Source organism: Dromiciops gliroides, chromosome 1 (genome assembly GCF_019393635.1).
Source record: "Dromiciops gliroides isolate mDroGli1 chromosome 1, mDroGli1.pri, whole genome shotgun sequence".
NCBI lineage: Eukaryota > Metazoa > Chordata > Mammalia > Microbiotheria > Microbiotheriidae > Dromiciops > Dromiciops gliroides.
Genome location: NC_057861.1, coordinates 434,198,964 through 434,224,962, shown reverse-complemented (window position 1 = coordinate 434,224,962; position 25,999 = coordinate 434,198,964). Strand labels below are relative to the sequence as shown.

Below are 25,999 nucleotides of genomic sequence, written 5' to 3'. Positions count from 1 at the left end.
CACAGACACCAGGAGATTTTCAGACAAATGTAGAAAAAAAAGGTCAACAAGAACAGATATGGATCACAGGTGGACTGAGTAATAAGGGATGTGGTGGGGGAGGGGCCCTATCAGGAACAGGGTCTTCTATGACATTTACAATGTGCATTATTCTATGAGTGGGGCCCAATGGAAAAGGGGAATACTTGGAGTAAACCCCACTGGACAGTGGCAGAAAGAGGGGAAATTCTATAATGAATACCTTGGAAACTCTGATTGCATGAAGAATACAGAGATCATTTTAGGGGTGACAGATCAGAGAATGAATAATAAGGAGGTAGATAATTAAGAGGAAAAGAAATCCTTTTTGACAAGAGGCACAAAGAAATGAAATTGTAAAACTAAGGAACCAGATTGGCTAAAAGAAAGGGGAGGGGCAGCTAGGTGGCACAGTGGATAAAGCACTGGCCCTGGATTCAGGAGGACCTGAGTTCAAATCTGGCCTCAGAAACTTGACACTTATTAACTGTGTGACCCTGGGTAAGTCACTTAATCCTCATCGCCCACAAAAAAGAAAGAAGAAAGAAAAGAAATAACCTTCGCTTTAGGGGCAGCTAGGTAGTGCAGCGGATAGAGCACCGGCCCTGGATTCAGGAGGACCTGAGGTCAAATCCGGCCTCAGACACTTAATACTTACTAGCTGTGTGACCCTGGGCAAGTCATTTAACCCCAATTGCCTCAATTTAAAAAAAAGAAAGGGGAAATATCAAATGAGAAGAGGGGATGGGGTGAGGGGAAGAGAGCACCACCTTTAAAAAGAAAAAAAAAAGGGCAGCTAGGTGGCGCAGTGGATAGAGCACCGGCCCTGGAGTCAGGAGGACCTGAGTTCAAATTCAGCCTCAGACACTTAACACTTACTAGCTGTGTGACCCTGGGCAAGTCACTTAACCCCAATTGCCTCACTAAAAAAAAAAAAAAAAACCTTAAAAAAAGAAAAGAAAAAGAAAAAAAAGATTAAAGTAACTTTTGTTATTCAACTGTTTCTCAGGGTCTGACTCACTGTGACCCCATCTGGGTTTGGTGGTTTTTTTTTTTTGGCAAAGACAGTGGAGTGGTTTGTCATTTCTTTCTCCATTTTATCAAATGAGGAAACTGAAGCAACAGGCTGAAGTGACTTGCCCAGGGTCACACAGCTAGTAGTGAGTGTCTGCGGCTGGATTTGAATTCACAAAGACAAGTCTTCCTTACTCCAGATCCAAGGCTCTAGCCACTGCCCCACCTGGCTGCCATCCACTAATTTACTTAATAAAGTGACTAAAAGAATATAATACTGAACCTAAAACTGAAAAGTTTCTACACAGACAACATTAATGCTTCAAGGAAGAAACAAAGAGGTCAAATAGGAAAAAAATCTTTGCATTAAATTTTTCTGATAAGGATTTGATATAGGAGATATATAAACATTTAATAAATATGTCTAATAATAGCCAATCCACAACAGATGGTCAAAGGTTTTGAACCAACAGCTCTCAAAAAGGGCAAAGTATAACCTTTGACCCAATGATTTCACTAATGGGTATATAGCCATAGGAGGTAAAAGACAGAATGTTCCAATATATACCAAAACATTCATAGCAGCACTTTTTTTTGAGTGGTAGCAACTCTGGAAACAAAGTACCCATCAATTAGAGAATGGTTGAATATGACATAGTATATATATGCAATGAGATATATGCAGGAATGACAAATGAATTCAGAGAAACATGAATGATGTAGAGTAAAATAAGCAGAACCAGAAACAATAATATCCAGTATGATTCCCAACTATGAAAATGAAAAGATCAGTGAGTAAAAGGAAGCCAAATTCAGGAGTAGCTAGGTGGTGTAGTGGATAAAGCACCAGCCCTGGAGTCAGGAGGACCTGAGTTCAAATCTGGCCTCAGACACTTGATACTAACTAGCTGTGTGACACTGGGCAAGTCACTTAACCCTCATTGCCCTGAAAGAAAAAAAGAAAAAGAAAAAAAAGACAACCCCCCCCAAAACAAAAGGAAGCTAAATTCCAAAGAACTGAAAAACCTATAATGGGTCTGAAGAACAAGAATTGTTGTAAACTGGTGTAAAATAAATGCAATAATAAAACAGCCCCTTTTCTCATCAAAGCAGCAGCAGACTATGGGGGCATGGCAAAGCAACACAAAATGTTGAAAACTATATTTATATATAGTTGAAAAAAATATTATTACTATGGGGGGAAAAGTACAAAGGACATACATTGCCAGAAGTAGACATGGTTAGGGTTGTTTTTCTGTAATGTCTTATACGCCTAGGAGACCACTGATAAAAATAAATATATCCACCATAAACACCAAAATATTTATTACAGCATTTTTTATAATAGCAAAGAACTGAAAACAAAGTAGATATCCATCAATTGGGGACTAGCCAAATAAATTATGATGTATGAATGTAATTGTATATATTAATGTGTCATAAAACAGGATAATTACAATACAGAGAAGCATATGGAGCAGTGGATAGTGTCAGGACTGGAGTAAGGAAGACCAATCTCCCTAAGGTCAAATCTGGCCTCAGATACTTCCTAGCTGTGTGACCCTAGACAAGTCACTTAACCCTATTTGCTTCAGTTTCCTCATTTGTAAAATGAGTGAGAGAAGGAATGGCAAACCATTCAAGTATCTTTGTGAAGAAAATCCCAAATGAGGTCACAATCAGATACTACTGAACAACAAAGAAACAAGAGAAGCATGGACAGATCTATAAGAACCAGTGGAGAGTGAATTGAAACAAGAAACAATATACACAAATAAAACAATGTATATGGAAGCACTACCAAAAAAATCAAAAGCAAATGTTGCAAAATTTCAAAGAACACATATATCTCCAAAGAAGAAACAGAAGACATCCTGTACCCACCCCTTTAAGAGGTAAGAGGTCTGTGGGTGATGTATTGCACATATTTTCAGACTTTTTTTGATGTACTAAGCCAGTTTTGTCCAGTTTCTTTTCCTCTTCTTTTCCTTTTTTTATTTTAAAAAATGTTATATGGTATGGCTCTCTGGGAGGAGGAAGAAGAAGAATACTTCTGGGGGAGTTTTAGTAATTTTTAAAAATACATAATTTAATTTTTTTTTTGGTGGGGCACTGAGGGTTAAGTGACTTGCCCAAGGACACACACAGCTAGTAAGTGTTAAGTGCCTGAGGCCGCATTTGAACTCAGGTCCTCCTGAATCCAGGGCCTCAGACACTTAACACTTACTAGCTGTGTGTGACCTTGGGCAAGTCTCTTAACCCCCAATGCCTCACTAAAAATAAATAAATAAAGCCTGGGAAAATATGTATGAACTGATGCAAAGTGAAATGAGCAGAACCAGGAGAACATAATACACCATAACAGCAACATTGTAAACAATGATCAACTGTGACTTAGCTACTCTGATCAAGACAATGATCTAAGATGATTCCAAAGGACCCAAAAAATACTATCTACCTCCAGACAGAGAACTAATGAACTGAATGTAGACTGAAGCATACTTTTTTCCCCACTTATTTTTTTTTTTGCTTTTTTCCATTTGTTTTGTCTTGGGTTTTTTGCAATGTGGCTAATATGGAAATGTTTTGCACGACTTCATGTATATAAGTGATATTATTTGCCTTCTTACTGGATAGGGGAGGGAGAAAATTTGGAACTCAAAATTTTAATGAATGTAAATACTTAATAAATTTTTTTAAATGTATAGGGTAAAATGAACTCATGCAAAGTGATCAGAACTAGGAAAATAATTTCCATAATGACAACATTGCAGAGAAAAATAACTTTTAAAGACTCTAGAATTCTCATCAATACAATGACAAATCAAGGAGTCTAGAGAATTGAAAATCAAACACATGCTGCTCACCTCCCATCAGAGGGGCAGACAGACTTAAAATGGAGACATTATTTTCAGGCAAGGGCAATGTGGGAATTGCTGGACTATTCATGAGTTGTTTGAGGGGATTCTTTGAGTTCTTGGGGCGGGGGAGCGTAGTCAGATGGGAAAATTATAAATGCATGTAAAAATACACAAATGTACTATAAGTTTTAAAAGACAAAAGCCCAAAGAAATGTAGCCTGGATTAAGGCATTAAAAAAATATCAGAGAGAAGCAGGAATGTCATATATGCCACACCAAGCAGGCCAATTTGGCCAGGCAGTAGAGTGCTCATGGGGGAATAATGTGAAATTAATCTGAAAAGACAGGTTGGAACCACACTGTGAAGTCTGAACCACAGGATTTAACACTTAATTATAATATTATCTTGGATTCTGTAATTCAGAAGGGCAGGCCTAGAGCTGGACTCCACTTTAGTAGCCACCTAGTCCAACACCTTCATGTTACAGAGAAAATTGAGACCCAAGCAATTAAGTGATTAGTACAAGGTCAGAAGTGGGATTTGAACCCAGGACTGACTCCAGACCCAGTGTTCTTTGCCCCATACTGTACTACTTCCTAACTGCTTTCATGTGTAAAATGGAGTTAGAAAGAGGACTAGGCTTCTAATCCCAGCTCTGCCTCCATTTTCCCTATGACCACTATCAAAAATCACTTATACTTCTCTGGGCTTCGCTTTCCTCATCTGTAAAATGAGGACTTAACTAGATGAGTTTAAGATCTTTTCCAGTTATAATCTATGAACCTAATGCCAAGCATTCAACTGTTCCACCCTTACCCCCCAACTCCTAATCTGCCTTCTTTTGTTTTTGGGTTTTTTTTTTTTGCGGGGCAGTGGGGGTGACTTGCCCAGGGTCACACAGCTAGTAAGTGTCAAGTGTCTGAGGCCGCATTTGAACTCAGGTCCTCCTGAATCCAGGGCCAGTGCTCTATCCACTGCGCCACCTAGCCGCCCCCTCTGCCTCCTTTTGTATGTTTTCTCCCCACTAAAGACTGTTAAACTCCTTGAGGGCAGCAACTATATGTCTTTTTATTAAATATATCTTCAGAGCTTAGCAGAGTGCTTCCCAATTAGGAGTTTGTTGCTGTTTCAGTCCAACTAGACTCCATTTGGGGTTTTCTTGGCAAAGACACTGGAGTGGTTTACCATTTCCTTCTCTAGCTCATTTACCAGATGAGGAAACTGAGGCTCATAGGGTTAAGTGACTTGCCCTGGGTCACAGTGCTAGGAAGTGTCTGGGGCCAAATTTGAACTCTGGTGTACCTGACTCTGGGGCTACCCACCTGGTTGCTCCTAATAGACATTAAATAAATGTTTATTGGATTGGATTATTAGTGCTGGCTAGATACGTTAACACTTAATCAAAACTGTTGGTGACTTTTCGTTTTACTTGAAAAATGAATCTTAACTCTCACAAAACACTCAAATAAGAGCTTGCCTTGGGCAAGTAAAATAAATCATGTTAGATTATTTCACTTCCTAAATATTTGGGGGGAAAGAATGGAAAAGAAGGAATTTTAACTCAAATGGATTTTTTCTTTCAGTTTGCAAGGGTGAGCTATAGCATGATGATGTTTATTTATTTGTTTTTCAGAAGTGTAATTTTTAAAAAAAATAAGTATTTTGTTATTTTCCAGTTACATGTAGAGATAGCACTCAGCATTTGTTTACATACGATTTCCAATTTCAAATTTTTCTCCCTCCCTACCCCCTTCCCCAGACAGCAAGCAATACGATATAGGTTTTATATATATATATATATATATATATATATATATATATATACACACACACACACACACAACCAAAAACAAAAGAAATAGTATGGTTCAATCAGCATCCATATTCCACAGTTCTTTTTTTTTTCTGGATTTGGAAAGCCTTTTCCATCATGAGTCCCCTAGAACTCTCTTGTATCATTGTATTGGTGAGAAGAATCCAGTCCATCACAGTTGATCAACACACAGTGTTGATGATATTGTGTATAATGTTCTTCTGGTTCTGCTCATCTCACTCATGATGTTTAAATCATGAAAATTCAAGCAATGTTTTATGAAATCATGACCTCTGTATCTTATTCATTCAAAACCTTTTCAAAGTAATTAGAAGGAAAAGAAATCCTTTCCCTGGGGGCAGCTAAGTGGCACAGTGGATAAAGCACTGGTCCTGGATTCAGGAGGACCTGAGTTCAAATTTGACCTCAGACACTTGACACTTGCTGTGTGACCCTGGGCAAGTTACTTAACCCTCATTGCCCCACCAAAAAAAAAAAAAGAAGAAAGAAAGAAAGAAAGAAAAGAAAATTAAAGAAATCCTTTCCCAAGGCTGAGCAATTAAAGGAAAAACTTAATTTTCTCAATGTACAGTCTAGACAAGTTGGTTGTAAACAAAAAGTCCATATTACAAATCAGATTTCCCTACTTCCTCCATCTTCATGAGTAAAACAGGTGGTCTCCACTCCAGCAAAGAACATATCTATGTCTCTTCACTGGGCTGGGTTCTCCTCTACTCAATCCTGGAAAACAGCTGAGATTTAGTAAGACTTGCCCCAAAACTAATCAGCCCCCTTTCTCACTGCCTACTTGCTCCCTCTCTTAAACAGTGACCTTGGCATGTACTAGAAGAAGCGGAAGAAACCAATCTAGTGGCACATTTTTGAGAACACAACTCCATTTAGGACATGGAACAAGTCCTGATTTCAGTAATGTTTTAAACTAGAACCATAGATTTAGGGCTGAAAGGTACATTAGATGTCATTGAATCCAATTCTCTCATTTTATACATGAGGAAATGGAGGCCAAGATAACGCTGAGTGACTTGGCCCAGAGTCACCCAGCTTATAATTATCTAAGGCAGGGCTAAAACCCGGTTGTCCTTAACTCTTAGATCCATTAAGCCATTCACTACACCACATTTTCCTTTGTATAATGAAGCCATCTATGTCACTGATATGTATTAATTATAGTAAAAACAAAAAAATCAGAATTCTATTTGAAAACCTTTTTCAATAGCAAAAGCATTCTGAGTTCCAAACACTGTAATATAGTTGGGGGTGGCAGACTGGTTCACAGTCGGAGTTTAACTACTTCCGGGTTAAACATTTATCAAATGCCTACTATGTACAGAACAATGCACTATGTGATAGATGAGAAAACAAAACTGAAGTCAAGGTCCCTCCTGTTAAGGGAGTTTGCATTTTATAGATCAGGGGTTTCTTAAAGGGCATGCCCATTTGGTTTGGTAGGCAAGCCATTAAATTTTGGATATCATATTACTACAGCTAAAATAAAATTTGTAGATAATAATAATAATATACATATTACAGGGGCAGCTAGGTGGCACAGTGGATATAGCACTGGCCTTAGATTCAGGAGGACCTGAGTTCAAATCTGGCCTCAAACACTTGACACTTGCTAACTCTGTGATCCTGGGCAAGTCACTTAACCCCCATTGCCCCACCAAAAAAATAATTAAAAAAATAAAAATAATATACATGTTACTTACTCAAGCACATAGAGTTGATAAAGGGGTAGGGAACTGACAGCTTTAAATAGAGGTTGGGCAATGGTTGAGATGATTTCTAAACCTAAGTGTTGTGTTGTTTAAAATCTAAATTGTGAGTTCTAATCTGCCCCACCCCGAGTCTTGGGGAGGGGGGGGAAGCTGGCTAAGATCACTGATAAATTCAGCAGGAGTTGAGGCTTTTAAAGACTTATTAAAATATATCATATAGATATAGATATATCTATATCTTACAAGTTAGTGAAGAGAGAGAGATTGAGAACAGATTCCTTATAGCATGGAAATCCTAGCTCAGATCTAATTCGGTATAGCCGGAAAGAAATCAATTTCCTTTCCTAGCAGCCCACATGAAATCTCTCACCACCAAGCTGGTGTCCTAACAACTAAGAGGGGCCCCGTTCTCCATCTGCCGTCTCGCTCCTTCGTCCTCACCAAAGAAAGAGTCCTTCTATGAACGAGCATCTACTTCCTAGTTCCTCTCTCCCTCCCCCAAAGGGGAGGTCCTTCAAGCTGGTTGGTTGAGAGTGGTCTCTTGCTGACATCAGTAGTACACCAATATGTCACTCAGGGCCAACCAGGTGTGGCCTCCATCCAATCATCCTTATGTAGGTATTAGTTTCTCATTCTCTCTCACCCAATTCAAACAATACTAAATCAATCAGGTGGGGCCCCTGGGCGTCTGCCAAATTATTTTAACAAAGAGAGTGTCTGGGGGCAGCTAGGTGGCACAGTGGATAAAGCACTGGCCCTAGATTCAAGAAGACCTGAGTTCAAATCCAGCCTCAGACACTTGACACTTACTAGCTGTGTGACCTTGGGCAAGTCACTTAACACTCATTGCCCTGCCCCCCCCAAAGTCTCTAAATGCTTTACAATTCATGATAATTACCCAAATATAAAAAAAGACATCATTCCAAATTAGCAATGTCTTCTTAAAACAGCAAATATAGAATAAAAATCACTTGAAATAAAATCTCAGTTCTTAGTTGGAACAGAATGATCAGTTAATTTAATTTACACATTTTTTTCATGATTTTGAAAATACAGTGTTGTCTTGAGTTCAATATCCAAAAATAGTCATAATTCCCACAAAATTTGTATAATGTAAAATTTCAAATGATATTCAAGAAAGTGCTATTTCCAAAAACGATAAAATGAAAATTTGAAGGTTACACAGTTTGGGGGCCCTGCTTCGATATAAAAGTTTTCACTATCTTTTAAGAAGCCATCATTATCCTACTATGTCAAACACACTCAAGGGAAGCAAAACAAACCTGACCAAATTCTGTGAACTTGCCAGTTAAAAGACATTGGTGCAGGGCAGCTAGATGGCGCAGTGGTTAAAGCACTGGCCCTGGATTCAGGAGTACCTGAGTTCAAAGCCGGCCTCAGACACTTGACACTTACTAGCTGTGTGACCCTGGGCAAGTCACTTAACCCCCATTGCCCCGCAAAAAAAAAAAAAAAGACATTGGTGCAACAAAACACTACGGGATTTTTTTCTTTAGGAATTCTGCTATAGGCAAGCTACTCAATCAAAATATCCAAAAATAAACTTCACCAGATGTCAGATGTTTCATTCTAGAGTAACAATTCTAAAAGCCAATCAGCCTACATTTTGAAAAACTTACAAATATAAATATACCAATACTGTATTACAGTGGTTCTCAAAGTGTGGTCCAGTGATGCATAGGGAATCCACAGTATCAAAAAGATGTTACTGGGGCAGCTAGGTGGTGCAGTGGATAGAGCACCGGCCCTGGAGTCAGGAGTACCTGAGTTCAAATCCAGCCTCAGACACTTAACACACACTTACTAGCTGTGTGACCCTGGGCAAGTCACTTAACCCCAATTGCCTCACTAAAAAAAAAAAAAAAAAGATGTTACTAAGATTTTTCATTTGTAATGTGGTAGATATCAATGAATGTAATTCATATGAACAAAAACCCTTTGGGGAGTCCTCAATAATTTTTACGAGTCCAAATGACTCCAGAGACCATTGCTGAAAGAGTTTGTTTGCTAAGATTGGCTATTCACCTCTAATTTTGAGTTCTTTAACTTGGGGTGGGGAGGGGATGGGGAGAACACAACTAGCATTTATACAGAACTTTTAAGGTTTGTAAAGTGCTTCCTTTGATCCCCACAATAATCCTATTAGGAAAGGTCCAATTATTTTACAGATGAAGACCTTAAGCTGGAGAGAAAAAGTGATTTGCCCAGAATCATACAACTACATAGTGAGTCTCTTGAGGCAAGATTTGAACTCCAGATTGTCTGACTCCAAATCCAACAATTTATCCATAGCACCAGCTGGATCATAACTGAAGTATGGCCTACTTACTTCCCAAACTTGGAAATAGTTAATAGTTTTAAGATTTAATAGAATACACTTTATTCTCTTCTTTTTTTGTTTTTGTTTCTTTGTTTCTTTGTTTTTGCAGAGCAATGAGGGTAAAGTGACTTGCCCAGGGTCACACAGCTAGTAAGTGTCAAGAGTCTAAGGCCAGATTTGAACTCAGGTCCTTCTGAATCCAGGGCCGATATTTTATCCACTGTGTCACCTAGCTGCCCAATAGAGTACACTTTCTAAGTTTCCTTAAAGATGGGATTCAGGCAAGATGGTGGAGGAAAGGCAGTGAGCTCTCAAACTCATGACATAATCACTCCAAAAAACATCCAAATAATGCCGTAGGACAATGCCTGGAGCAGCAAAACCCACAGAAAAATGTGCTGAAATCATCTTCTAACCAAGAACAGCTTCAAAGGTCAGAAGGAGGGAGCTGCTGTGCTGATACAGGAGTTGAGCCCAACCCCACAGTCACCCTGACACAGATCCAGTCCCAGGAAGGCCTCACCAGAGAAGGAGACCCCCAGAGCCTCTGAATCAGCTGAAGCACCAGTATCATCTGGAACTAAGCTCACAGTCTGGTGAGAGGGCTGAGCCCTGGGCAGGGGGAAGACTACAGGGGTCTATGCTGGTTCTGAGGCAGAACTTGGATTTTACACCCCTGCTGAGAACCAGGAGGTAGGCTTGAGTAGCAGTGGCCCAGGTGGGGGAGGGGCACAGGCTTGTCAGAGCTGACAACCACAACACACAAAGCTGGTTGATTAGCAAGTTGGTCTGGGGTCATTTAGGACCAGGGAACAGGCCAGGGGAGTGAAGAACCATCCTCCTTAAATCATACCACCTGGGACTTCTGAAGCTTGGGATACTGCAGCCTGAAAATAGTGCCCCACTTTAAGGAGCTAAAAGCCAAGTAAAAGAAAGGCAAGATGAGCAGACAGAGAAAGGTGAGGGCCATAGAAAGTTTCTTTAGTGACAAGGTAGATTGAGGTGCACCCTCAAAGAAAGATGTCAACGTCAGGGCCCCTATATCTAAAGCTTCCAAGATGGGATTCAGGACTTTCTCAAACAGTCACCTTCCAAATATTCCCCCAAATGCAAGTGTCTTCACTCTCCAAGAGTCCCACCAACCATCAGCTGCCCAAACCAGCCTGGAGCTGGACATAGCAGAGTAATACTAATGAGTGTCATTTCACATTATATTAAAGGGCTGGACCTGTGGTTGTTTCCTATTAGCCATCCCATGTCTTCCTACATTAATATAGGCAGCAATTATACTAAAACTCACCAATTTCATGCTTTTTTTGCATTTCTTTGTATCATAAATGCAGTACTTGGGATATAGTAAATGTGTAATAAAGGTGTGTTGACTGACCAAATGGCCTCCATGTGTCTTCTGGCCCTAAATTCACCTTTCCCATAGAGTTCTATGAGGGAAATGCTATATACATGTATCTTACTATGATGCTCAAATCTCTAAGACAGAAGAAAACCATTTCCAGATCCCATAAGACAATGCAGTAGCACAGACTTCATTATGTTAGCCATTCTATCACAAGGCATACGATGAAATGGTGCAGCTAACAAAGCATGGAATTTAGTGGGAACAAAGAGCTTACAGAGGCAGAAGGTCCAACCCAGGGCCAGCCTTTATCCAGGGAATACCTGGGAGGCCAGGGCAGTTTTAAGGCTGCCCTTGTTACTGTTTAAAAATCACATGAGATAACATATGTGAGCTCCTGCCCAAACAAACCTCAAAGCATTATATAAATGCTAGATATCAGTTATTTATGTTTAAGGACAGGCCTTTGCTAGTTTTTTAGGGCTTTTTTGCTCTTCCTCTTTTTCTTTCTTTTAATAGTCATTGCTATATGGGATGGCTGTCTGGGAGGGATTAAAATGCAGGTGATGAAAAAAAAAATCAATAATTTTTTAAAAAAAGAAATCCCCTGGAGGCAGCTAGGTAGCTTAGTGGATTAAAGCACCAGCCCTGGATTCAGGAGGACCTGAGTTGAAATTCGGCCTCAGACACTTGACACTTACTAGCTGTGTGACCCTAGGCAAGTCACTTAACCCCCATTGCCCTGCAAAAAAAACAACAAAAAAAACCTGAATGTTAAAATTCATATAGCCAAATACATAGGATTGCAAAGGAAGTTGATGACATTGAAATATCTAAAAGAAATCCCCTTTCCCAAATGTACAAAAGACTGCTTTTTGGGGGCAGCTAAGTGGTGCAGTGGATAAAGCATCAGCCCTGGATTCAGGAGAACCTGGGTTCAAATCCAGCCTCAGACACTTAACACTTACTACCTGTGTGACCCTGGCCAAGTCACTTAACCCTCAGTGCCCTGCAAAAAACAAACAAAAAAGTTAATTGAATAGCCCTGAAAAGAGAGAGAGAGAGAGAGAGAGAGAGAGAGAGAGAGAGAGAGAGAGAGAGAGAGAGAGAGAGAGACTGCTTTTTTAACTACCCTAAGAGTTAGGGGATTAAAAAAGCAAAAATCGGGGCAGCTAGGTGGCGCAGTGAATAGAGCACTGGCTCTGGAGTCAAGAGTACCTGAGTTCAAATCCAGCCTCAGACACTTAACACTTACTAGCTGTGTGACCCTGGGCAAGTCACTTAACCCCAATTGCCTTACTAAAAAAAAAAAAAAAAAAGCAAAAATAATGAGGTTCTTATTCCTCAAAGGTGGAGTAGATAGAACTCTAGATCTGAAGTCTGTAAGACCTGATTCCAAATCCAGTCTCAGACACCTACTACATGACCCTTAATGTCTGATTCAGTTTTCTCTTTGCAGCACCCTGGGAGAAAATGAAATGTGATCATATTTGTAAAGCAATTTGTAAACCTTAAAGTAATATATGAATGCCATAATCACCAGCACCATCATCATTATTATATTCTACTGTACGAATAGGATGCATATGAACTATCATCCTGCAATAACAGACCTATTTTTCCACTCCCTTACCCCCAAACACACTGCATTAATCACCACCCTCTCCAGTACTGGATGTACCTTCACCTTCTCTCATACCTCTAACCCAATAGATGAGAAGTAGGCATCTGACTAAACTCTCCTGGTTTCTACTGCCAGACCCTCCCCTCCCTCTGCTGCTTCTTTGAGCAACCTTTCCTCTTCCAAGGTCCACAGCATTCAGATAGAGATCCCCTGGGGCAGCTCAGTGGTGCAGTGGATAGAGCACCAGCCCTGGAGTCAGGAGTACCTGAGTTCAAATCCAGCCTCAGACATTTGACACTTACTAGCTGTGTGATCCTTGGCAAGTCACTTAACCCCAATTGCCTCAAAAAAAAAAAAAAAAAGGAATAAAATTTAAAAAAAAAAAAAAAAGAAAAGAATTCCTTAAAAATTAGAATTGGAGAGGCAGCTAGATAGCGCAGTAGATAAAGAACCAGCCTTGGTTTCAGGAGTACCTGAGTTCAAATCCGGCCTCAGACACTTGACACTTACTAGCTGTGTGACCCTGGGCAAGTCACTTAACCCCAATTGCTTCACCCAAAAAAAAAAAATTAGAATTGGGCAAGTGGGAAGCTAATATTCCATGAGACATTAAGAAACTTTGAAAAGAACGAATAGGGGAAAATGTGAAATATGTCACTGGAAAAAAAACAACTAACCTGGAAAATAAAGGAGAGAAAATTTAAGAATATGGAACTACCTAAAAGCCATAATTTAAAAAAAACACAAAGAACCTTCACATCATCTTTCAAGAAATATCATCATGTGGGGCAGCTAGGTGATGCAGTGGATAGAGCACCGGCCCTGGAGTCAGGAGTACCTGAGCTCAAATCCGGCCTCAGACACTTAACACTTACTAGTTGTGTGACCCTGGGCAAGTCACTTAACCCCAATTGCCTCACTAAAACAAAAAAAAAAAAACCTAAACAAAACAAAACAAAAAAAAAAGAAATATCATCATGCCTCAGACACTTGACACTTATTAGCTGTGTGACCCTAGGCAAATCCCTTAACCCTCATTGCCCCTTGGGGAAAAAAAAAGAAATATCAAGGAAAACTACTCTGATATCCTAGAACCAGAAGGCAAACTAGAAATAGAAAGATTCCACCAACCACTTCCTGAAAGAGATCCCCAAATGAAAACTCCCAGGATTATAGCCAAGTTCCTGAGCTCCCAGAGATCAGGGAGAAAATTTTGCAAATGGCCAGAAAGAAACAATTCAAATATTATGGAGCCAGTCAGGATTACATAAGATTTAACAGCTGCCATATTAAAGAATCAAAGAGCTTGGAATATAATATTCGAGAGGGCAAGGGAGCTAAGCTTAGAACCAAAAGTCACCTACCCAGAAATACTGAATATAATCTTTCAGGGGGAAAAATGGATATTTAGTTAAATAGAGGACTTTCAAGTATTCTTTTTTCTTTTTCTTTTTTTTTTTGGTGAGGCAATTGGGGGTAAGTGACTTGCCCAGGGTCACACAGCTAGTAAGTGTCAAGTGTCTGAGGCCGGATTTGAACTCTGGTCCTCCTGACTCCAGGGCCGGTGCTTTATCCACTGCGCCACCTAGAAGCCCCACTTTCAAGTATTCTTGATGAAAAAACCCAAAGCTAAATAGAAAATATGAATTCCAAATAGAAGACTCAAGAGAAGCATAAAAAGGTAAACATGAGGGACAGCTAGGTGGCGCAGTAGATAGAGCACTGGCCCTGGATTCAGGAGCACCTGAATTCAAATCCAGCCTCAGACACTGGACACTTAACTGGCTGTGTGATCTTGGGCAAGTCACTTAACCCCAAATGCCTCACCCCCCCAAAAAAAAAAAAGGTAAACATGAAAGAAATAATCAGAGGATTCAATTAAAACATTCCTATAAAAGAAGATGATACTTGTGACTCTAAGAACTTTAACATTATATGGGCAGTTAAGAAGAATATACATAGACAGAATCACTTCCATTTGAACTATTTTAGGAAGAACCTGAAGATTTACCTGACAGCATAAGACACCAGACAAGGGCAGCTAGGTGGTGCAGTGGATAAAGCACCGGCCCTAGATTCAGGAGGATCTGAGTTCAAATCTGGCCTCAGACACTTGACACTTACTAGCTGTGTGACCCTGGGCAAGTCACTTAACCCCAATTGCCTCACCCAAAAAAAAAAAAAAAGATACCAGACACTGAGGTCCTTTCTCAGGCTAATTTCCAAGTATTCAAACTCTAAAGAGAGCAAAACTCTGATGAAGTGGTCACATTGTTCGAATGCCAACCTACATTTGTCTAAGACTATTTTATAGAGAACACACAAAGAGGTCAGAAGAAACAATACATGAACACTATATCAAGGTCTTTCTGAAGAACTCGAACTGATTGTGAGACATGGGAGACACTGGCACAGGACCCCTTCCCCCCCCAGCATGGCATGCCCACATCAAAGAAGGTGCTGGGCTATATGAACAAAACAGAATTGTAGTAGCTCAAAAAAACCGTGAAATGTACAAATTTAGAGACATCCCCACTCCAAATGTGCATATGGACTATTTGTGCCCGACCTGTGGTAAAGCCTTCTGAGCTTGTATTGGTCTGATCAGTCACACTTGGACACACTGTACCTTGACCCTGATAGAGTGATATTATTTTGGTCCCCTTCAGGAACGAAGGACAAAAACCAACCAACACCGACAGACCGACCACACAGGTGTGGGATGGGACTATGATGTAATGATTTAAAGAAATCTTAGGGCTACAGGTAATCAAATCAACTTTATGCTGTCTTCTTGCATCTTTTGCCTCCTTGTCCTATCACTACTCATCCCTTTCCACATCCCAATTGAGAACTATTTCCCTGCTCCTACATATGAGCTGCTGACCACTGCTGAAGGAAGTAACAACTGTTGGGTCCTCACTGCTATAGAGCAATTCTTTTTACTCTTCCCTATTGTATGTATTCTCCACAGACGTTCCAATCTCCTCTCCTCAAAACACCTACCTATACCTCATCACTTCCCTTCTTCCTCCCAGCACAAAATATCACACCTCATGTGCACAGAGAAAATTGAGGTATCAATAATGAGTTCCCTCTTCTTCCCAATTTCCTGCTCCTTTGTTTTGGCTTCTAACAAAGAGGTGGTCCTTCTCTTTGCCAAAGCCAACATGTCTACTTGTGCCTTTGGTTCCATTCCTTTCTGTCTCCTCTGGGAGTTTATCCCCCCTCCATCATCCCCTCTCTCTAATCTTCAATCTCTCTCTTTTTTTTTTTTCGGGGCAATGGGGGTTAAGTGACTTGCCCAGGGTCACACAGCTAGTTAAGTGTCAAGTGTCTGAGGCCAAATTTGAACTCAGGTATTCCTGAATCCAGGGCCAGTGCTTTATCTACTGTGCCACCTAGCTGCCCCTTCAATCTCTTTTAATCCACTAACTACCAATTGTTTATAAACATGCCCAAATATCAATGTGTCCCCCCCTCAAAAAAAAAAAATCCTTCACTTGACCTTAAAATTCCTACACTGTATTCTGCCTATCTCTTCTCCCTTCCAAAGCTGTACCCCAGTGGAAAAAAAACACCAAACAAACCCATCTACCCTCATTGGTTCCACTTTCTCTCAATCCATACTTCTCAACCCCTAAACATTCTGGCTTTGAATCCCAATGTTTTACTCTAAACCAATGATCTTTTCCTAGTACTCACTGTTCTTGAATTCTCTGCACTGTGAGACGCTGAAGACCACTCCTTCCTCTAGGATACTCCCTGGGTATGTGTTTGTTTTTTTAATGACACTATTCTTTGATTATAAAGACCTGATTATATGTGAGGTACTGTACTAAGTGCTTTACAAATATTACTTTATCTTCACAATAACCCTGGGATGTAGGTATTATTATTATCCCCATTTTACAGGTGAGCGAACAGAGGTTAAGTGACTTGCCCATAGTCACACAGCTAGTGTGTGTGTGAATAGTATCTGTAGTAATATCTGAGGCTAGATTTGAACTTCCGGACTCCAAGCACAGTGCTATCTACTTCACCACCTAGCAGTTTCTGTGAAAGCTATCTCTATGTAAATGATTCTTAAACTACATATCTTTTGTCTACCTATAACTCCAGTTCCGCATCATCAACTGAATTCTGAAAATCTCCAACTGGATGTCCCATTGACATCTCCAAAACAAAAAGTTGTCCTGGGGGCAGCTAGGTGGATAGAGTTAGGTGGTGCAGTGGATAGAGCACCAGCCCAGGATTCAGGAGGACCTGAGTTCAAATCTGGCAATCCAGCCTCAGACACTTAACACTAGCTGTGTGACCCTGGGCAAGTCACTTAACCTCAATTGCCTCACCAAAAAACAAACAAAAAAACCTCAAAACAAAAAGTTATCCTCCTCTAAAGCCTACCCCTCCTTCTGAATTCCCATATTTCTTTCAAAAATACCAACATCTTTCCAACTCCTCTACAAGAGAAAGATTTGGAGGCATCCTCAACTCTTTCCTCTCCTTTGTTCCCCATATCCAATCTGTTGCCAAGTGTTCATTCTACCTCCAGATCCCTAGACTTCATCTCCGTCTGTCTTCGATACCACCTTACTTAAGAACCTCTCAGAACCTCTTCTCCGGATTATAGCTATTTCAATAGCCAGCTAAATGGTTTGCTTTCAGTCTCTTCTCTCTATAATCCATTCTCCACACAGCTGCCAAATTAATATTCTTAAAGCACAGGTCTGACCATGTCACTTCCTTGCTCAAGAAACTCCAGTATCTCCTTGTTACCTTTACAAAAAAAAAAAAAATACAAAGTTCTGCATCTGGCATTTGAAGCTCCTCACAATTTGGCCCCAACTTATCTTTAAGACTGAATCCACATTACTCCCACACTCACATAACTCAACGGATCTAGCCAAACTGCCCCAGCCTCTGTACAGACTGTCCTTGACAATGCATGGAATACTCTCTAGCTCCTTCATGGCTCAGCTCAAGTATCTTCTCTCACAGGAAGCCATTCCTGATGACCCCCTACCCCCAAATTACTTTATCACATCTATTTGTAAGTTGTGTTTTCTCCCAGTAAAATGTTAATTTATTTAATAAATTACAGGGATTGTTTCTTTTTTTTGTTTGTTTTTATTCCTAGCATAAAACACCCAGCAAATGCATTTTATGATTGTACAGACTAATTTCAACAAGCAACAAGCATTTATTAAACACCTACAACCTACAAGGTAGCAGGTCAGAGGTATTTTTGCCTTCCAGTAGTTCGTATTCTATGGAGGTATTTAACATGAGGGAAATACAAGATAATTTGAGGAAAACATTAACAATTGCTCTAGGAGTAGTTAACTCCAAGGAGGCTGTGACAGAGATAACCTGAAAGATAAAAATTCGGAGAAACTGAGGGGAGGAGGAAATGTATAAGAGACAAATGCTGTGAAGGAGGGAACTGACAGCTATTAGTCCAGTCTGTCTACAACACACTGGATATAGAGAGACTATGGAGAAATTTGTCTTGAAAGAAAGGCTGAAACCAGATTGTGGTGGGCATCAGCCCAGCATAAAGAGTCTGGGCTTTAACTAGATAGAGCCTTGAAAGGATTTTTGATCAGGTAGGAGAACAGACCTGTTAACTTGGAGAACTTATTTGACATCTTCATATAAGACAAATGGAAGATTGGGAGTAGGTGACAAATGAGGGCACTATTCCAACAATCCATGCTAGAGAGGGAATGAGGGCCTGATTTGGTATGGTTTTGGATAGATGTTTAAGAGCTAATACTAACCAACAAGACTTGGCAACTTGAAAATGGGGGGAAAGGGAGAATGAAGTAGAGGAAGAAGTCAAGGATGATTGACTCTGTGGTTATGACCTGGGATGATGGTGCTTTCATGAGGAAATAATAGTAAAATTTGCAAGAGGGGCAAGGCTTAGGGGGAAAGGTAATAAGTTCTCCCTTTTTAGACACGATGAGTATAATATTCTAAATTCCTACTTCAAATTTATAGTATTTATTCAGTTTTTATTTGGGAAATGATACCATTTTGTAAGAACCTGGACAACAGAAAAACCTGTTAGGAACCCACAACCCAAGAGCTAATAGAACTGTCCCTGTGAAAGGTCAATATGGCCACTCATAGTTTATTTATTATTTCCTGAGTTGCTTATAAGATGGCAACTTCTAATAATAAAGCTACAAATTTTCACCAGAAAATTGTAGCATGTTAACTTTGTATTTGGAAGTCATCACAATGGAATTTTCCCCAACTCCTTTCACTTCCCCCAACCACTAAAACCAAACCAAAACATATCTCACTAAATCCTACCCCATCAATAAAGAATCCTCCCCATGTAAATACTCCAGCAGAAAACCAAGATACATATCCCTTACAAAGGTCAACCGTGAATCATAATAATGTAGAATAGCAGAAGCTAACAGCCAGGGCCTGAAACATTCATTTTGCTGAATCTTCCATAAAACTAACCTACACGATATGCAGGCATTATGCAACAGCCACTAATCTACATTCTAGAATTTAAAGTCTTGCACACGATTCCAATCCTACACCATCAAATATAATCCAAATTATGGCCCAAATAAACGATAATTTATTATCTCCGTGGTAGCCCAATAAATTTAGGATGAGCATGTAAATAAACAATACTACATCTAAACATGAATCGCAAAATTTTCTGGACCCAAGCAAATGGCACTTGGTGTGTTAAGGTACTAGGACATATACGTAAACTTTTCCTTGTGATGGTCCCTAAATTTGGAGCAGTTAAATTTTAATCCCTCGCTCATCTCCTGGAGGTAAAAACCAAACCTCCAAACCCCACCAACCCAGATATACATTCATTTGATTCTCTTTTTAAGAAGACCAAAAGTCTGGGGAAGAATGGGAGAATAGGGGAAGGGGACGATAGACAGGGAGAAGGGGAGAATGGAAGAAGAAAAGACAATTTACATCCGTTTCCTGTATTCTAACTGTTTCAGCTGAGGAGGGACTACTTTATCTTTTTTTTTTTTCCACAGGCAAAAATAGAAAGAACTATGACACTAACTCATAAGTTCGTCCATAGAGCCATCTAGAGACCTCAAAGCTCCATATACTGCTTTCCTGAGAGACAGGATGATCCTGATAAATCATGTTTAGACAGTAAATAAGCAGCCAGCCAGTCAGTCAACAAGCACGTACGAAGCGTTTACTACGTGCCAAGCACTGTGCTCACTGCAGGAGACACACACACACACAAATAGGAAAAAACAAACAAAAACAAGCATGGTCAAGGAGTCACAACTTGGGTGTGGGGTGTGATGGGGGGGGGGACAATCAAATGCACTGAACCCCAAGTTCCCTTCCACTGAACCAGGAGTTCTTGGTCCCTTTCCGAAGTATATTGAAGGTAATGGACTCCTCAAAATGGTTTTAAATACATAAAATAAAATGCATAGGATTACAAAGGAAGCCAATTATATCAAGACACTTATTAATATGTTTTTAAAAACAAGTTCATGAGCCCCAAAGAAAAAAACACCAAGAAGTTCACGAACCTCTGGGCGACTAGTCAAGAGCATTTAAAGGTGACTGATGGAGTAGCAGCCTAAGGGACCACATGGCCAGTCCCACAGCCCCAAAGGACTGAGAATCGAAGGGTACAGGTATGTTCACCCCTTCACCGAGCCTAGGGGAGGGTTGGGGTGGGGTGCGATGGAAGTGAGGGGGGAGATGGAAGAGATTCAAGAGAAAGGTAACTAGGAGTGGGATGGAGAAGGAGAAATTCCCTCATACAAAATGGTGGAGCTTCCACGGAGCTGGGCGCACCTGGGGCCGGACGCACAGCTGCCCCTCACCTCCCACGCCGGGGCTGTCTCCCGGAGCTCGGCCTTGACTGTCCGCCAGCCGCACCCGGGACATGGAGAACGTTTCCCGGAGTTCAGAGTGCCAAGACTAAGGACCAGGCCAAGGGAAGGGACCGGAGAGGGGGTGGGGTGCGGGCCCAGGAAAGAAAGCCACCCCGAATCTCACTCACCTCGGCTGGGCGCGCCCTCCGGACTCACAGGAGAGGATCCAGGGAGGAGGAGGCGGAGCCTCGGAGAATGAATGGAGCTGGAGGCGGCTGCGCTGCTGCGGCGGTGGCGGCTGTGGCTGAGGGCAGGCGCGCCCCAGGCCAGAGGCGATCGCTCCTCGCCCGGCTGTCCCCTTCCTCCTCCTCCTCCGCCGCGGGGGAGGCGGCGGCTGGGACGCCGAGGCTCCGAAGCTTCACTGCGCCCGGGGCCCCGGACTGCGCCAGCCCCTCGTCCTACTCCCCGGCTGCGCCCACAACTGCGCCCGCCCCCAACTCCCCAGCTGGCTCAGTTCCACGGTCGGTCCGTCTGTCTGTCAGGCAGTCCGTGCCCACCGCTCACCCCCTCCACCAGTCGCTGACGCACACTTTGCAACGCCCCCAGCCTTTAAAGCCGTATCTCTCCCCCCCACCCCACCCCACCACTACCATCACCAACCCCACCACAGCCTCCCATCGCTTTAATCCCCTAATCCCCCCCCACCCCGGTCACGGTCATGGTCACGAGGGGACGGCAGGCACAGACACACTCCCAACCCCCACGCATGAACCCTCCAGTGGAAGCCACTGACTGAAAGGAAGGAAAAACTGGTATGGGAGAGACTTCTCCATCACTACTGTCCCTTCGCCTCCGGTAGTGGTTGTCTATACAAGGAAACAAGGAAACTGTGTAACACCCACTCCCCAACCCCTCTTCACCCCTAGCTCTGAGCTGCAGCTTGGGGGAGGGGGACGGGGAATGACCAAGGCGTCGACGCAAAAATAGAAACGAATATATTACATTGGATGTTAAATCTGATTTACATATTCTTCGTTTTAATGTCGACATGTCGAGGATGCCGTCCATCCCTTCTTGCTCCAGCTGCGCAAAAATAAATACGAATATATTGCATTAAATATGCATAATGTGCGTCTTCTTCGTTTAAGGTTAAAATAGCTAGGATGACCATCTCTTCTTACTCCTGCGCAAAAATAGATATGAACATATTGCATTAGATATAATGCCTAATTTGCATATTCTTCCTTTAAGGTCAAAATGTCTAGGATATCTATCCCTTCCTGCTCCTGATGTTTCGCCCCACACCTCCCTCCGGGATCTCCCATATCCTAACTGCTGTGTCATAACCCTCCTCTACCAGGAAAATGTCTACTCATGAATTCTACTTTAGGTTTCCCCAGCTTAGTCTGCTGCGCTGTCCCCAGCCTCAATCTACGGTGGGGGAAGAGTCCGTTTTATCTTCTCCAATGGGATTAGGGGCGATACCTTAAATGAACTGGAAGACACCCACAACTTTAAACAGAATGAGAGGAGTAAATCCAACTTTCATCTTGGCTGCAAAGAGGAAGAGAAATCTTGGGCTACATTTGTGTTTGAGAAGGCTGAAAACCCTCATTTTCAATTTCAAGGAAATCCCTCCTGCCCTTTACTCCATTCTTTCAAATTCTGGTGACTTTCAAATTGGTCTTTCCTCTGAAGAGGCCTCTACATCTCTTCTAAGACAGCAGGCCATTGGCTTCTAAATTTTACTCTTGTGAAAAAGAAATTTTAAGAAATGTTCTTTAGGTAATGATGATGATGATAATAGTAACCATGATTCTTCAGATGACATAGGTTTTATTGAAAAAAAAAAAGAAATGTGTACAATGTCATATTTAAACTTTATTTTTAAAAATGTATTTGTATGAGTGAATCTGACCTTGTCCCCAATCCCAGACCCATAGTCAGCCGGCTGACTCCTCTTTATCAGTTCCAGTCTCTATTTTGTAAAAGTTCTAAACTCCCAGAGGGATTCCCAAGATTTCTCCTTGGATTGTCAGTAATTATGCAAAACTTCTAACCTTGTGAAACCTAAGAATGTTCAACCCCCTAGCCACTGGCAACCCCTTTCCCTCTACCTAACCCCTCCCACCTACAGCCTAGTCCTACTCTCTAATTTCATACTCTACTTGTGTACCCCTGCACTTGCCATGTTGCCCCTCTAGATGCACTCACTCTGATTAAAGACCTGAGTTTTGTTATATCTGCTCTTTTCTCTCAAATCAGGTTGACACAGGCATCGAAGAGCCTAACAACCTCCCAAGTTTTCAGTCAGTTTGGAAATGAATTCTGTTCTGACCTGGAAAGCATTTAGGACTCTATATTTCAAAGGTTAAAATCTTAACTTTGAATTTTTTCAGTGAATCAAACAATATGTTATATATTCAACAAATATTTGTTGAATGATTAATATTCATTCAACTCTTTCTGAGTTTTGTATTTTGTAACATATTTCTGTGCACACACATACTGTCCGACTTTGAGAAACGGATTGTCCGAATCTGCCATTTTAAACTTTTCTTCAAGACATTACCCACTAATAAACTTTAATCAGTAGAAATTTTGGGACCTCACAATTTAATATTTATCATTTTTTAAAGAAAGAGAATGACAGGATAATGAGTCAACTAGTTCTGAACATTTGACTTCAATATTTGAGGCCCAGACCGAATGACCCTTCCTGCATGCACCCCTATCTCCAGCTGTAAAATAAGCATCATTTCCACCAGAATATTTTGTAAGATGCATGGAGGCACTTCAGAGAAAAACTTTATAATGGCTACATTGTTTTGATTGCGTGTTTATTTTCCCTGTTCTTGTATTCAACTAAAAGAGCAAAAGTAGGGGGCAGCTAGGTGGCGCAATGGATAAAGCATGGACCCTCGATTCAGAAGGACCTGAGTTCAAATCCAACCTCAGACACTTTGCACTAGCTGTGTGACCCTGGGCAAGTCACTTAACCCTCATTGCCCCCGCCAAAAAAAAAAAGCAGAAGTAGAGAAGAGCCTTTAAGGAATCTTCCTTAATGGTCGTGCCTTCTTTCTGATTATTTACAATTTATCCTGTCTGGATCTTGTTTGTACATAGTGGTTTGCATGTTTCTCCCAGTGAATTGTGGGCTTCTTGAGAGCAGGGACTGGATTTCTGCCTTTCTTTGAATCCCCAGTGCCTGGCACCTAGGAGCTGCTTATTGGTTTTAAATTGTTGAGCCCAGGTAAATGTTATACACATTTAGCTGTCCGGTAAATTGGAACTCATTTCCCTGAATTTATCTCAGAGTGAGGAGGAAAAAAAAATGGAAAAGAGAGCAGTTAATCATAAATGTTACTTTCACAAGTAAAAATGTAGCATTTTGTGTTGGGGAAGCTTTATGGAGCCTGCTGTTAGGTCTGTGTGAAGAAATCAGGAATGGTCTCCTCTCAATAAGGATAGAAGTCACCATTCAAATTAGACTCCTCTGGACCTGTTTGAGGAAAGAGGTCTCCTTTCTTTCCTCCCCCTCCCACTCCCCCTCCTCCCCCTGGAGCAAACAAAACTACACAGTTCAGGGAACCCTGAGCTGGTCTCAATTAGGTCCACTCCTGAGCTATGTTCCTATAAGGGAGGATTGAAGAATTGTCCCTGTATCACCTCCACATAAGCTAAGAACCCAAAGAATAATTATGGAAATTAGGGTTAGGAATACTGCGTTCTGGTTAGCTAGTTTTTGCTCATAGATTGTAACCCTTGAGTAGTCAGACCAGTGAAGAAAAAGGGGAGGGTCCATTTGCCTTTAGGGACTAGGATTTAAAAAGGGCCCCGTTCTTTGCACCAACCAACTGCACATTGGGTTGCTCATTCTCTCAAGAATGACAATAAATGAGCCTTTGACACAGCACTACCACTGAGTTCCAGAGAATTATTGAGCAGGAGTCATTTTCCTCACAGTCTGCCTACCTCAAATCTCTCCCTAATCTAATCCATTTTCCAATCATCCACTAAAGTGATTTTCCTAAATTGAAGATTGGATTATGTCACCCCCTCCCAAAAAACTCCTGTGGCTCCCTAGTGCCTCAGGATCAAATAAAAAATGTTCTTTTTCATGTTCAAAGCCATTCTTAGTCCCATTCTTCCTTATTTCCCAGAGTTACTCTTCCATCCATTGACACTAGCCTCCTGACTTTGAACAAACAAGACACTCCATCTCTAGGCTCCATGCATTTTGTCTGGCTCTCCATGCCTGGGATGCTTTCCCTCCTGAATATTGCCTACTGACCTCCTTGGCTTCCTTTTTAAATCACAAGTAAAACCCTACCTCCTACAGGAAGCTTTCTGCAACTCCTTTTAATTCCAGTGCCTTCCCTCTATAATCTCTGATTTATCCTATATATAGCTTGCTTTGTATATATTTGTTTGCATGTTGTCTTCCCCACTAGGTTGTGAGTATTTTGAGGATAGGAATTGTCTTTTGGTTCCTTATGTATCCCTAGTGTTTAATATACAGTGCCTGGCACGTGGTAGATGCTTAATAAATATTTATTGATTGAAATGACATTTGTATACTTGATAATACCCAGTGAATAATCTTAAAAGCAATGTTTAGATGGAGAGGCAGCAGAAGAAGTTAGGGTAAAAATCTTTAAAAGGGTGTGGGGGAGGGGCAGCTAGGTGGTGCAGTGGATAAAGCACCCACCCTGGATTCAGGAGGACCTGAGTTCAAATCCAACCTCAGACACTTGACACTTACTAGCTGTGTGACCCTAGGCAAGTCACTTAACCCCAATTGCCTCACTAAAAAAAAGGGTGGGGGGAGGTGTGCTGTGTTTGCCAGGTGATCTTTAGAGTTGGTCCATTTCAATTTGGAATCTGTTGTTGGTTCTACTGCTGGATTTACTTGTAAAGAAAGGGGTAGGGTGGAAGAGTAAGGAGAAGGAAGAAACACATGCAAAAAATTCCAGTGGCAATAAAACTTAGACCCCTTTTGAACATGAAAACCTTGAAAGCAGCTGTTTCTTTCTCTTTTTTTTGTCTTTGCATCTCTAGCACCTATTAGACACTTTAAAAAAGTTTGATGATTGATAGATTAGAAATTCTCTTGGTACACTGACGGGTACATTGGAGGGTGAACGGTTGGGTGTGTTTGTGAAGACCATGTTCAAAGTCAGGCCACTGGACACAATATAGTCTGAGTGAACCCATATATATATATATATTTTAATTTTGTAAAAGTGTTTTATTATTTTCCAGTTACATGTAAGGATAATTTTCAACATTTGTTTTCATAAGATTTATAGTTCCAAATTTTTCTCCTTCCCTCCCTCCCTCCATTCCCTCCCCCCTCCTGAAGACAGAGAGCAATCTGACATAGGTTG

The 25,999-nt window shown here is 41.1% G+C and overlaps 1 protein-coding gene across 2 annotated transcripts in view; it reads right to left on the bottom strand.

Annotated features, from left to right (window-relative positions):
• The window catches only part of FAM169A (family with sequence similarity 169 member A), a 70,053-nt gene extending 48,854 nt beyond the window's left edge, over positions 1-21,199 (bottom strand). For both annotated transcript variants that reach the window (XM_043977828.1, XM_043977829.1), the window contains exon 1: positions 20,798-21,199. The gene's annotated coding sequence lies outside the window, so the exon portion shown is untranslated. The remainder of the gene's footprint in view (positions 1-20,797) is intronic.
• Positions 21,200-25,999: the final 4,800 nt, after the last annotated feature.